General features: G+C 41.3%; 1 long non-coding RNA gene across 1 annotated transcript; it reads right to left on the minus strand.

Annotated features, from left to right (window-relative positions):
* Positions 1-12,005: 12,005 nt before the first annotated feature.
* Positions 12,006-13,132, minus strand: LOC121987375. Its single transcript, XR_006113536.1, has 3 exons — positions 12,473-13,132; positions 12,304-12,384; positions 12,006-12,047 (listed from the first exon to the last, which is right to left on the minus strand). It is a non-coding gene; the product is annotated as an uncharacterized LOC121987375 (long non-coding RNA).
* Between the last annotated feature and the right edge of the window lie 901 nt (positions 13,133-14,033).

A 14,033-nucleotide genomic window follows, 5' to 3' on the forward strand; every position in this document is an offset into this window, starting at 1 on the left:
TAGCAGAGAACACATATATATAACTAGGCTATCATGTTATAGTTAACTACTGGTAACATGTTAATTACTATCACTGTAAACATGAATTAATTAACTACCAACATGAGAGCAAACATGAAAGCACTTATAACTGATATGAAAGCTGAAAACAAAATTGAGTGAGAGATGTTCTTACTTGGAAGTTGTAGGCACAATGCTGATGTGTGTGTAGGAAGTAAGGAACTTGCTCTGATACCACTCTGTAACGACCCAACTCCTGGGTACTAATCTGTGAGCCGGATCGCTACATTAACTATTGAAGCTACTGTGCGGAAAACTGGGTAAAATAAAATTTCACTAACTGACTCGGTTAATCTGACAACTGATACACCATGCTATTATAAAGAAGGATTCAAGACCCTTTCCGGTTGGTGTACATGTGCTAAGGAGGATACTTGACCTCCCATCTGAGCTATGAACTCAGAACTAACTTCCCAGCTAGCTGCTGATCGATCCACGGATCGATCAACTTGCTACGATTCTGTGCCCTGCTGGATCGGTCTGCGGACCGATCTAGGTGTGTCTGGATCGGTCTGCAGATCGATCCAGGCACCTGGAAACGCTGGATGCCTTCTGTTCGATGTTGGATCGGTCGGCTGACCGATCCAGGGAGATACAGTAGGCTACTGTATCCATCTGGATCGGTCGGCTGACCGATCCAGGAGAAGGAATGGCACTGGATCGGTCTGCTGACCGATCCAGTTTCTGATAGTCTGAAACGACATCAGAATTTCTGATTTCCAGCACTGATTTGTGCCAAAAATCGCATACACAAGTTCTAGATACATGAAAACACTCTAGCACGTAAATAATAACATTCTAAACATGATAATCTAAACAAAACATAGTTCACTAAGCTATAACACCTAGCAACAAGGCTAATTCATAAAACTAGTCATGTTAAGTATCAAAACTGAAATGGAAGCGTATAGATCCCCAAGGATCTTTATTCCAAACCCCTTGCACACACACATCATCGTAGCATCGCCCTCCAGCCTCCGCTAGTCCACTTTTCTTTTACCGGTATCTGCAGTATAAGAAAAGTAGCATCTGTAAGCTTAAAGCTTAGTAAGAAACCATCTACCTCACTAAAACATGCAACGATGCGATTATGTTTTTAAATCATGCTGTTTGAAACATAATGAATATGCAAGCATGGCATGGTATCATACAAAGCATAAACTGGAACTGAAACATGGCATAGCATAGAAACTGAACATGAAACTGAACTAGTCATAATATATCTAAATCTGTACATGAACTCAAATCATGTAAACTGAACCTGAACTGAACTGAAAGCTAAATTAGTGTTCTCGTCACTAGTTTCAAATTTGAAAACTATACATATAATAGATGAAAATACTAAACATGTTGTTGGGCCCTGGCAACTGTACTTACTGTGCGCGCATCCCTACGAGACCCGGGATTGCAAGTTCTGAATCCAGCAGGGTTACTAGGTTATCTGAACCTAGGGACGATTGTGGGAGTCCAGCCCATGGATATCTGATCCAAATACAGTGCCAACTGAATAAAAGTAAAATACTGAATACTGTTTTATTTTACTTTGCTGTTCTAGGTTATCTGAACCTAGAGCTAGGTTATCTGAACCTAGAGGCTACTGTGGGAGCCCACCCAATGGATATCTGATCCATATAGCTGTAATAACTGATAATAAACTGAATAAAATGTTTCTAATACATTTTACATGTTGTTAGGACGCCTACTAGTGCATCCTTCTGAACTGGGCATTCTACCGAATGCTTGGTGTGCACTAAAAGCACACCCTAAAACTGAAAACTGTAAGATTACTGAACTAACGCCAAAACTAACAAGCGAGAGCAATTATACTGCAGGTGAGGGGTTTCTTACCTCAATCGTAAGGTTTTCTTACGATTCTAACCGCTAGGTTTTCCGAAAAATTGCTCCGTTCGACGAACCGCTTACGTCCTCGCGTTCCTCTCGCGGAGGAGAACCTTTTTCGTGTTGGAGTCGTCGCCGGAAGATGTTCCCTTGACCCTTAGCTTGGTGTGTGCCGTGCGTGAGGAAGAGGGGAAGAGGAGAGGTGCGGCGGTGGTGTTAGGTCTCGGTGGAAAAGATGTTGCCGAACCAAGTTCTCCAAATAAACCAACTCCAACTTAAGTTTATTATTCATATCAAGTGGTTTAATGAACCCAACTCTAATATAAATATATTCGGTTCTCCTTTCTTTCAGCACGGCCCTGCTGGGTTCACCGGTTACTAGCATTATCCCTTACACCATAGGTCTCGGGTTCGATTCCCGCCTAAGCTATTTTGCGGTTCTAATTATTTTTGCTACTTCCGGTACTCCAAAAATTATGTAAAAATATCCTAAAAATCTAGAGAAATCATAGGATATTTCTAAAATAAATTCAGGAATTTTTCGGGCTTTACAGTCCTACATTAGGTTATCAGAGCACTAGGAGTTGGAGGGAAGAGACACCAGCCGCCGAAGAAGGTCGAAAGCGTTTAGTGTTTGGAGGTAGAAAAAATTGGTTGTTAGGTCAAACAGTCAAATGGATGTTTAAATACATAAGTTATCTTAAAAAATGCGTGACATGAATCGATTCGATTAGAATTTCTAGTCAATATAACTGGTGTTAGAGATCAATTCAATTGATTCAATTTATGAGGTGTACAGAGATGAATTGATTCGACTGATATCTGTTGGGGTTGCAAGGTTACAAACATAATCCCACATTGAAAACACATGAGAAAGATCATGGGATTAAAAGGATGGATGATATCTTTATTGGCATGAGGCCTTTTGGGTAGAGCCTAAGAGCAAAACCATGAGAGCTTAGATCCAAAGTAGACAATATCATACCATTTTGGAGATATCTAAATTCTTTTCGATCCTATAATTGGTATCAGAGCCTGGACTGCCAGAAGATTTAACCACAGACTGTGCATAAGAACTATGGTCTGATTAAGTCATATGAGTACAATATTGACCTCGAACAAAGAAAGTGGGGGCTCCTATGTTTAGATCAAGAGGACTAGACACCAGGCAGGAAGTCCTAGTTGCGACTAGGCAAGGAAGTCCTAGTAGGTCGGGTGGATCGAGGGGCAGGAAGACCTGGTGGGTCGAGGATCAGACGTGGGAAACCTGTGGTCCTTTGTTTGAGGGGGGATTATTGGGATTACAAGGTTGAAAATATATTCCCACATTGAAAACACATGGGAAAGATCATGGGGTTAAAAGGATGGATGATATCTCTATTGCCATGAGGCCTTTTGGGTAGAGCCCAAGAGCAAAACCATGAGGACTTAGGCCCAAAGTGGACAATATCATACCATTATGGAGATATCTAAATTCTTTTCGATCCTACAATATTATCTATTCGGCTGATTAGTTTATGCATTGTACAGAGACGAACCGATTCGACTGATATTAGATATTGATTTGACTGATTCAGTTTATACTGTGAACAGAGAAGATTCGATTTGATTGATTTCAGGGATCGATTCGATTGATTCAATTTATGTTGTGTATAGAAACGATTCGATTTGACTTATTTTATCTATCGATTCGACTGATTTAATTTATGAGTTGAACAAAGACGAATCGATTCGACTATTTTCACGGATTGATTCAAATGCTTTAGTTTCTTTGCTGTACAGAAACTAATTAATTCAATTGATACATAGTATCAGTCGATTGATTCATTTTCTAAGGTGAACATATGTTATGTATCAGTCGACTGATTAATTTTTGAACACGATCCGGGTACAACAACTGATGTCATAAGCTCAAGGTAAATGAAAATTATATGATAATTATTGACCCACACCATATTTGAGATCCTTGAGCTTCCCTATATGTAATGGTGTTAAAAGTTTTATTTTTCAAATAGCCGAAGTCCATCAGCTGATTTTGACCAAAATCGGTTGATGGACCAAACAACATCGAATTGCCATGGGATAAGTTCCTATGTGTTCAGGCTGGTCTCCTGAACATGAAAATGCATATTATTATCATTACGATACATCATATAAAGAGTTATGAATTTTTTAACACGAATCTAGGCACAAAAAGGGATGTCGTAAGCTCAAGGTAAATGAAAATTATATGATAATCACTAACCCACACTATATTTGAGATCTTGGAGCTTCCCTCTATATGATAGTGTTAAAAGTTTTATTTTTCGGATAACCGATGTAACGACCCAATTTTCCCTATTTCAAGTTCTAAAAGTCCATAAAAATATTTGGAAATACTTTTAAAATATTCTAGAGATTTTTAAGAATTTTTAGAGTATTTTTACGTGATTTTTGGAGGTCGTTTAGTAGGGTTACAAAAAGAAGGAAGATTTGACCAAAAATGTTGAAGTTGAGATTCGAACCCACGATTCCAAGTATGAGCCAAGCAGCAGCCAACCAACTGAGCTGTAATTGTTTCGTTAATCATATATGGGGCGGAATTTATTTAAGTAATAGATGGAACCGAAATAATCCAGGTTATTAAAGGAGATAATTTTCTTTTCCCGAAACCTAAAACCTAATCTCTCCTTTTCTCCCCACGCACGCAACGCCGTTTTCTTCCCTCGGGCGAAACCACAGCCAAGGCTAGGGTTCCTCCCTCCGGCGTCGGCGACGTGCTTTTCCGGCCGATTTTCACCCGTGGGTGACCATTCCGACAAGGAGAACTCGGGAGATACAAGGAACCGGTAGAATCGAAGCTCCACCGAAACCCTAAAGCATTTCCCTTCGGTTGTAAGTCCAAGAACCCGATGTAAGTGCTTCTCACCTGCGGTAGGAGTAGCTCTCGGGGTTTTGTTTTGCATTTTTGTTGTGAAATGAACAATAGCAGCGTTCATTCTAGTTTTGGTTTATGAAGAGTGCTTTAATATTGAAAACTTGGAATCTTCTTTGATCCGTATCAACCTTAATGAGCAATGATCAGTTTGTTTTGTTTACTGAGGTGGATACTTCCTTGTTTAACATTTAAGTCATTAATTCCAAGCACGTGTGTGATTTGTATACGGAATAAGTCCAAGGGGTCATGCAAAGTCAATCAATATTTGCCTATATTATGAACAAGAGAAGAAGAACATGACTTTCATTTTTGCTTGATTTTGAAACATGTTTTGTTTTACTTCACCAGTAGCTTCCATTGCTATTAGACAAGCATATTTTCTTATTGCGGTTAGACAAGCGGATTTTCTTATTGCTTTGCTTAGTTTTCTGTATATATATGCAATGAACTTGAACAGCATGTGTTCAATATATAGTTTTAGTTTTTATAGATATGCAATGAACATGGATAGCATGTATTTATAGTATTTTAGAATTTTGTTAACAAAGCATGCTGAATTTGTTTAGGATAGTATGCAGTTTAGATTTAAGTTTCTTTACTACCTCATTTAGCATGAACAGATCTACTTTTGGATTTAGTTATAATCCTCTACTAAATTACCAAAAGATAAGTAAAAGAAAGTTAAAGAAAAGAAAGAAAAAGGCTAAAGCCTTAAGTAAGATTCCGAAGTCAAGACTTTAGGGATTTTGGCACACAAGGTGCTTATTAAAATGCCAAGACATTTTATTATAAGAAGTATTTAAAGATGAAAAGTATTTTACTTTTAAAGGGCATGTACCGGACACAAGGTCCAAGGGATGGGCTCCAAGATGCCCCTAGGCACAAGGCCTAGAAGTACCTTAGTAGTTTCGGGATTAGCTACCTCGATTCTTATTAAGGATGCGCGCAAAGTGGTACAATGCCGGGCCCAAGAAGAAGTTTATTATCTATTTTGAAGTATATATATATATATATATATATATATATATATATATATATAAGCTTTTGGAACAAAAGAAATAAACTTAATTTAAGTTCAGAAATCAGCAAGATAGTTCTTTTTGTTTCAATTTCAGCAAGTTAACTGTCTTAGTTTTATTTCAGCAAGATAGTCATTTCTATCCCTTTAAATTCAGCAAGTTAGTTCTTTTATATTAGCATGCCATTGAGACTTTCTACTGTTATTTATGAGCATGACTAGCTTCGCATGTTTAGTATTTCAGTTAGTTATACTTTACTTGCTGTTTTTAGTAAGCATGAGTAGTTCTTATCATGTTTCGAATTTATTTCGTACACATGCTTTTCATATCGAGATTTTGTGAGTTAGATAGCGCTTACTAAGCTTTATGCTTATAGATACTACTTTCCTCCTACTGCAGATAAAGGTAAAGATAAAGGAAAAGCTAAAGTATGAAAGGAAGGCGACAAGGAGCTGATGGAGGTGTGATGTGTGGACTTTGGAAGCCTTGGGACTAAGTTTTAGAAATCTATAAAGACTTGTATTTAGACTATTGGAGTTTTTGCCACCATGTGATGATTTGGTTTAGCTTCTTAGATGTTTTATGTTTTATATTTATTAGAACTGCATGGTTGTTTGTTTAATATGATTGTTATATATGTATCCATGATTATTGTCACCGGTACAGGGGAGGTGCTGTCGGAATTTTTGTCTAGCAGAAATCTCTCTCGAGGCCTCACAATAGTTTTTTTTTAAAAAAAAAGTTAGTAGTCAAGTAGGTAGCGTTAACCACGTTAGGGAGTTAGTAGTTAAGTTAGTAACGGTCACCTTTACAGACTAGTAGTAAGAAGGGTGGTCGTTTCAGTTGGTATCAGAGCAGTGTTCCATTCTCCAGCATCACACACACATCAGCATCATCCTTGCCGTCTCCAAGTAAGAAAGTATTTAAAATTCTTTCTTTATTCTGCTTTCCTTATTATTAACTGCAGTATAGAGTATTTGTTTTTAAGTGCTTAAGTAAGATAGAAGATTTTGTTTCCCTTTTCTTTATTTATATATATATATATATATATGATTAAAAAGGGTTAGAGAAGCTATTTAGTCTTTTTCCTCTGCATAATTGGATGTCAAGAAGAGGATATCCCCGTACCGTTTATACTGAGAACCAAGATCAGGAGAACGAAGAGCCCAGAGCCCCTGGGCCTATTCTCCCTGAAGTTGTTGCTCAACTTCAGAGACAAGTAGCGAGCAGCAGCAAGTGATTGCCAATTTAATGGCCAATCAGAAGCTAGCTCCTCCCACTCCCCCAACCATTAATGTGGAGACCCCAGTGGTGACTGAAGTCCCATCAGTTGCCCTGGAAGTCGCCACAACATCTAGAAGACAAGAAGCATACCTCATCTAGTGGCTGAAGCTGAAACTAGAAAGCTTCTCAGGCACGACTGAGCCCTGAGATGCCCAGGCTTGGTTCAAGACACTTGAGAGCACAATGGAGCTTCTTGACTGACCAGAGGTCGAGAAGGGCAAGTGTGCCTCTTTCTGCCTATCTGGAGATGCTTGTATGTAGTAGGAGCGAGTTAAGAGTAAGAGAGCAGTCAACCAGATGAGCTGGGTTGACTTTGAGATAGAGTTTTACTAAGAGTTTTTCCGCCAACGGATCACCAATAAACATTATGAGCAGTTTATAGAATTTAGACCAGGTGACCTACCAGTAGAAGAAGCGGTTAAAAGATTTAACAGGCTAGCTCACCTTTGCCTAGAGTTAGTAAGTACAGTGAAAGAACGAGTCAGACTGATGCTCCTAATACTGAGACCAGAAATAACACCTAATGTGAGTAGTGAAACTCACCGACCATAGATTGGTGAAGAGCTGGTCAGCAGGGCATTAGTGAGCACTATCTGAACAGCAATAAGGCACAACAAACGCAACACAAGCCAGTCAAAATAGAAGACAAGACAGTGGGGAAACAGAGACCCCAGTCAAGTAATCAGAACTGGAAGGATAAAGATAACAAAAAAAAAAAAGACCTAAGCAGGAAAACGTTCGGGTAGTTTGTGAATATCCAGAGGTATTTCTAGAAGAGCTACCTGGACTACCTCCCAACAGAGAAGTGGAGTTTGAGATTGAACTAGTTCCTGGTACCGGTCCAATTTCAAAAGCTCCATACCGCATGTCTCCAGCAGAGTTGAAAGAGTTGCAAGAACAACTTCAGGAGCTGCTTGACAAAGGCTTCATTCGCCCTAGTCACTCTCCATGGGGAGCTCCTGTGTTGTTTGTTAAGAAGAAGGATGGATCTATGCGGATGTGCATAGATTATAGAGCTCTAAATCAAGTGACCATCAAGAACAAGTATCCACTGCCCAGGATCGATGATTTATTTGATCAATTGAAAGGTGCAACAGTGTTCTCCAAGATAGATCTGCGCTCTGGGTACCATCAGTTGAAAGTGAAGGAGAGTGATATACCCAGAACAGCTTTCAGGACCAGATACGGACACTATGAATTCATAGTCATGCCTTTTGGTGTGACTAATGCACCTGCAGTCTTCATAGACTTGATGAATAGAGTGTTCAGAGAATACCTTGACAAGTTTGTCATTGTGTTCATCGACGACATTCTAGTCTATTCCAGAACTTCAGAGGAGCATGACACGCACTTGAGAATAGTCCTGCAGACCCTTCAGCAAAAGCAGCTCTATGCTAAATTCTCAAAGTGCGAGTTCTGGTTGGAGCAGGTGGCGTTTCTAGGTCACATCGTCTCTAAAGAAGGCATTCAAGTGGATTCAGCCAAAGTAGAAGCGGTCAGCAACTGGAAGAGACCCAAGAATGCCAGGGAAATCAGAAGCTTCCTTGGTTTAGCTGGGTACTACAGGAAATTCGTGGAAGACTTTTCCCGAATAGCCTCTCCACTTACATCCCTCACCAGGAAGAACAAGAAGTTTGAATGGTCAGACAAATGTGAGCAGAGTTTTCAAGAACTCAAGAAGAGACTGACCAGTGCTCCCATTCTGACTATTGCAAGAGTTTTGACATCTACAGTGATGCTTCCAAGATGGGCTTAGGAGCTGTACTCATGCAGGAAGGAAAAGTTATAGCTTATGCTTCCAGACAACTCAAAGACTACGAGAAGAACTATCCCACTCATGATCTAGAGCTGGCAGCTGTGGTCTTTGCATTGAAACTCTGGCGACACTACTTGTATGGAGTCCAGTGCAGAATCTTCATAGACCATCAAAGTCTTAAGTACTTCTTCACTCAGAAGGACTTAAACATGAGACAGCGTAGGTGGTTAGAGTTGGTCAAAGATTATGACTGTGAAATCCTCTACCATCCAGGTAAAGCTAATAAAGTGGCAGATGCACTAAGCAGAAAATCCAGTGCATCCCTGATGTCCTTGTCATCATTAGCTCTGCCACTCCAGAAGGAGTTGTCAGGTTTCGGACTTGAGATTATTTATGGGCAACTCTCTGCATTGACTCTAGAGTCAACCCTGCTTGAGGATATACAGAGGAAGCAAAGTGAAGATCCAGATATCCAAAAGATTAAGCAAGGGATACAGGAAGAAGAAAATTCCGAATTTCGAGTATCAGACAGTGGAATTCTTTATCAGGGGAGTCGCCTTTGTGTTCCCAATGATGGAGAGCTGAGGAAGAAAATTTTAGAAGAAGCTCACAGTACACCGTACTCCATGCATCCTAGTTCTACCAAGATGTACCAAGACGTGAAACATAGGTTCTGGTGGTCTGGACTCAAAAGGGATGTAGCTAAATATGTCAGTACCTGCCTGACATGTCAGAGGGTCAAAGCAGAACACCAGAGACCAGGAGGAGTTCTACAGCCTTTTCCTATACCAGAGTGGAAGTGGGAAGACATCTCTATGGACTTGATAACAGGTCTCCCAAGAACTACGAATGGATATGATGCAATATGGGTACTAGTGGATAGATTGACCAAGTCTGCCCATTTTCTAGCCATCAAGGTGTCCCACTCTATAAAGCAGTTGGCACAGTTATATGTTAAGGAAGTTATCATACTTCATGGAGTTCCCAAATCTATTATGTCTGATAGAGATGGGCGCTTCACCTCTCACTTCTGGGAATGTATTCAGACTGCACTAGGCACCAAACTCAAGTTCAGCACAGCTTTCCATCCTCAGACTGATGGACAGACAGAGCGAGTAAACAAGATTCTAGAAGATATGCTCCGAGCTTGTGCACTAGATTTCAAGGGAAGTTGGTGCAAGTACCTGTGCTTAGCTGAATTTGCCTACAACAACAGCTATCAGGCCACCATCAAGATGACTCCTTACGAGGTGTTGTATGGCAGGAAATGCAGATCACCCATTTGATGGCAAGAAGTAGGTGAAAGGAAAGAAATGGAAGTAGAGCTGGGCATTCAGACAGAGCTGATAGATGAGACTACTCAGGCTATTCAGAAGATCAGACAGAGAATTGAGACTGCCCAGAGTAGATAGAAGAGTTATGCTGACACACGCCGTAGGCCACTGGAATTTCAAGTAGGAGATTCAGTTTTTCTCAAAGTTGCTCCTATGAAGGGAGTGATGAGATTTGGCAAGAAGTGTCACGCCCCGGAGGAGTCTCTGTCCGAAGAAATTTCGGCAGCATCTCCCCTGTACGGCGGACAATCTGAAACTTTTCTACAAGCACTATATACCTCAGCCACATGCGGCTGGAATAATAACAATAAAAGGAAACAAACACCACGCAGTTAATATCAAATTCAGCCTCTGGCTGACACAACCACGCAATTAAAAATAAAGCAGCCCACTCGGCTGTACCAAAACCAAAACACAAAACTGCTAGCCGGCTAGACTTACACAACCAACAACAAATACAAAATACCACATAACAACATCAACACTCCAAAAATAAAACCGGAGTACAGAGCTAACAAACTGATACATAAAATAAAACAAAACATACGTGAAACCGATAAGTCTTCTGATGTGACGTGGGGACCAGCAGACAGGATGCTCCAAGCGACACCCTAAATAACCTGGTACCTGAAAAAGATAGTGTCAATGGGGGTGAGTTCAACAACTCAGCGAATACCAATGGACATGAGTAGTAAGATATATCTAACAGCAACAAACATAGAATACAGCTTCCTAATCATATGTAGGGAATATGCAAAACTGAAAGGTAACTGAGGAAACTGTACTCACCAGGAACTCCTATCCAGACAAAAGGGTCGTCAAACCGAAAGTGTCAATAATCCTGTATGCAGGTCAAAAGTATGCATCCAACCAAAATGCATCAACCAAATGCAGCAAACACAATCATAAGAATATAAATGCATCAATGCATATGATGCTAATGATGCGTCCTGGTCACCCAATCATCTCACACACAAATGGTGAGACCAAGTGGGTAGGGCTGTGACAACCGTGCACTCTGTCGTCACTACTCCTGATGAGTGACCGAGTGGACGGGATGCTGTCGGAGTACTCCTGTCCTGTGACCCCAAATTATAAATGGGGGAGCTCAATGCTCTCAACTCCTGGTACACGATGACGGGGAGGTATCTCTGCCGGCTACCACGCTGAGTCACCTGACCAACGGAGCCAAACAGAGTCCACCGTCTGCCGGCTACTCTGTTCTTGCACTAAATGCAGTGAGCCAAGCGGGCCGGCGGCTACCACGCTGAGTCCTCAGACCAACGGAGCCAAACAGCAGAACCGCCACACACATGTCTGATATACCACTAACCTATGAGTGGTGGTGTGTGCAGTACATGTAACTGGCGATGTGCTCAACCATAGTGGAGCCGACAATCGCGCAGCATGCAATCATGATGCATGACACTAAGCCTGGCAATAAACTGATCAGCATAACCATATCCATATACATAAAATGAGTATCATAATATCGATGGTCAAATACGAAGATCTAAAGTACACAGGTCAGATAGGATATCAAAAACCTAGGTCCTGAACATAACAAGCATGGTATGTCACTATCTCTCTGAGCATATATATATATAATCATGTGGGTACTAGCATAAAATGCATATCAGGTGAGCAAACAAGCATGAAACAGGTATCCCGTAGTGACGTACCGAAACAAGGACGAACATAATTATTACTAATGGTTATAACCTACTAGACATATCAACAAGACATATCAAAAAGATAAGTCAAGGTACCCGCCTCCAATAGAAAGGGTCGCATCCGATCCAAATCCAACGTCGAGTTGCTCATCTCGCGTCACAGTCCTGTAGTACATAGTATACAGATTTAGCTAATTAAATACCAATTAATTAGCTAAATCAAATCCTCGAGAAACTAACATAAATCCAAATCCAATTATAAACCCTAATTGGATCATTTAACTCCTCAATCAATTCTAATTAATTCATTCGAATTAAGGCTTGCAATAAAATAACCAATCATAGTATCTTACTTGATTTAGCCCTAATTCAATACATACCTAATTCATCAACAACATGAATCAATTTCCCTACTTCATACCTTAATCCACAGCCCAACAAATCCATAGCAAAGACAACTTGCTGTCGGAACAGAGGTAGCTATTGGAAATCAAGAAACGCCCTGCAATGCACTGTCTAGATCAAAATGAAGCTCAAGAAATCGACATCCAAACAACAACCAAATTCCCAGAACAACCTGAGCACCTTACCTCTTCCTCTAATCGCCTGCGATGACCAAGAACCCGACGAAGCTGCTGCTGGAAACCTTAATACCAGAGACTCAGGTCGATAACAAGCTGGCGGCTGGCACTGGACGGCTGGCAGACCAGTGCTAGGGCAGAGGACGATCGGAGTGGCGCCGGGAAACTAGGGCTCGGCGTGGAGAGGCTGGAACAACCCGATCCGGCGGTCGGCAGTGGTACACAAGGACAGATCTAGGGCACGGCTCGGCCCTTGGTCGAAGGTTTGCACCGGCGACCGTGAGTCGGAACTAGAGCAGAGGGAAGATGGTTGCCGGCGCTAGGGCACGGGGAAGACAACGCCACACCGGCGTTGTTCTGGAAGGAGACTCCCGAGTGGCGCTCAGGCCGAAGAAGTCGCGGTCGGTGCTAGGGCACAGGCGCGCCGACGGTGGATCGGCGCTGCTCCGTTCGCCTCAGGCGGTGGCGGCGCCTAGTGCGGCTCGGGAAAGAGCAATTGAAGAGGTGTTCGACGCCGAGAGGGAGGGAAGCCGAGGAAGGGAATCGACCGGTGGTGGCGTCGGCTAGGGCAGAGGATGCTGTCGCCGTGAGGGGCAGAGGGTGAGGAAGAAGGAACGGCCGCGAGGAGGTTAGGGCACGGCGTCGGGTTCGGCAAGGGGAGAAAGAGGGGAGCGCACGGGAGAAAAAACAAGGGAAAATGAAAAATAAAGGAAAAATAAATAAATAAATAAACTTTTCCTCGTTAAAACAAGGTAGCCTAAACAGGCTTTCCCGGCCCCCGTTTTTATCCCCGCAAACTCATCCATATGAGCTCCAAAAAATTCCCAAAAAATTTCCAAAAATTTCGAAAAATTCCCTTATTAATATTCGCCTATTTTCGGTATTTTACAAGAAGGGCAAATTAAGTCCTCGCTATGTAGGGCATTACCTGATTATAGACAGGATTGGGAAGGTAGCTTACAAGCTGGAATTACCATAAGACATGTCAGCAATACACAATGTGTTTCATGTCTCCATGTTAAAGAAGTGTCTCCATGACCCTAGCCAAGTGATTGAGCCTCAGTCAGTGCAGATCCAAGAGGATCTTAATTTTGAGAGTAGACCTACACAGATAGTGGACATAGCAGTCAAGAGATTAAGAAACAAAGAAGTACCACTAGTGAAGGTCGTCTGGCAGAACCAGAAGCACGAGGAAGTCACTTGGGAGCGGGAGGACAGTATGAGACAGAAGTATCCAGAGCTATTCTAAGTTCGAGGACGAACTTTTTATAAGGTATGGGGAATTGTAACGACCCAATTTTCCCTATTTCAAGTTCTAAAATTCCATAAAAATATTTGGAAATACTTTTAAAATATTCTAGAGATTTTTAAGAATTTTTAGAGTATTTTTACGTGATTTTTGGAGGTCGTTTAGTAGGGTTACAAAAAGAAAGAAGATTTGACCAAAAATGTTGAAGTTGAGATTCGAACCCACGATTCCAAGTATGAGCCAAGCAGCAGCCAACCAACTGAGCTGTAATTGTTTCGTTAATCATATATGGGGCGGAATTTATTTAAGTAATAGATGGAA

Source organism: Zingiber officinale, chromosome 5B (assembly GCF_018446385.1).
Source record: "Zingiber officinale cultivar Zhangliang chromosome 5B, Zo_v1.1, whole genome shotgun sequence".
Taxonomy (NCBI): Eukaryota; Viridiplantae; Streptophyta; class Magnoliopsida; order Zingiberales; family Zingiberaceae; genus Zingiber; species Zingiber officinale.